Genomic DNA, 981 nt, shown 5'->3' with positions numbered 1-981 from the left:
TGAGCTTTTCTACTTTTGACTATCATTTTCCCGTTTCCCCATCCTCCAGCATCTGGTAACCACCTTTCTACTCTCTGCTTCCATGGGTTCAATTGTTTTAGATTCCACATATAAGTGAGAATGAGAACATGTGGTATTTGTCTTTCTGTGCTTGTCTTATTTCAAAAACATAATGTTCTCTAATTCCAACCATTTTGGTGTTAATGGCAGAATTTCAAGTGTGTGCGTGTGGGGGTGTGTGTACACAGTATTTTCTTTATCCATTCATCCCTTGATGGATACATGGTGATCTCATATCTCGGCTATTGTGAATAGCACTGCAATGAACGTAAGAGTGAAGACATCTCTTTGACATACAGATTTCATACATTTTAGGCAAATACACAGAGTGGATTGCCTGGTCATATAGTACTTCTAATTTTAGTTTTTCTGAGCAACCTCCATACTGTTTTCCATAATGGTCATACTAATTTACATTCCCACCAACAGTGTAAAAGCGTTTCCTTTTCTCCACATCCTCACCAGGACTTACCTTTTTTCTTTTTGATAACAACCGTTCTTATTCTTTGTGGTTTTATTTTGCATCTCCCCAAGAACAGTGGTATTGAACATTTCTTCATGTGGCTGTTATTCATTTGTATGTCTTCTTTTGAAAGATGTCTGTTCAGAGTCCATTTTTTAAAAAATATTAAGAGGCTACAAGGGTTTTATTACATGTATAAACTTATATAATGCTTAAGTCAGAGCTTTTGGTGTACCTATCACCAAAATAGCGTTTATTGTATCCAATTGGAAAATTTTTATCCCTCGACCCCTCTTAACCTCCCCCATTCTTGGTTTCACATGTCCTTTACATCTCTCTGTGCCTGCATGTACCCATCATTTAGCTCCCATTTATTAGTGAGAATATATGGCAGTTATTTTTCAATTCCTGAAATATTTCACTTAAGATAATGGTCTCAAGTACTATTCAAGTTGCTG

Source organism: Propithecus coquereli, unplaced genomic scaffold, assembly GCF_000956105.1.
Source record: "Propithecus coquereli isolate 6110/MARCELLA unplaced genomic scaffold, Pcoq_1.0 Scaffold750, whole genome shotgun sequence".
NCBI lineage: Eukaryota > Metazoa > Chordata > Mammalia > Primates > Indriidae > Propithecus > Propithecus coquereli.
The sequence above is the reverse complement of the archived record's forward strand: the minus strand, read 5'-3'. Positions refer to the sequence as shown.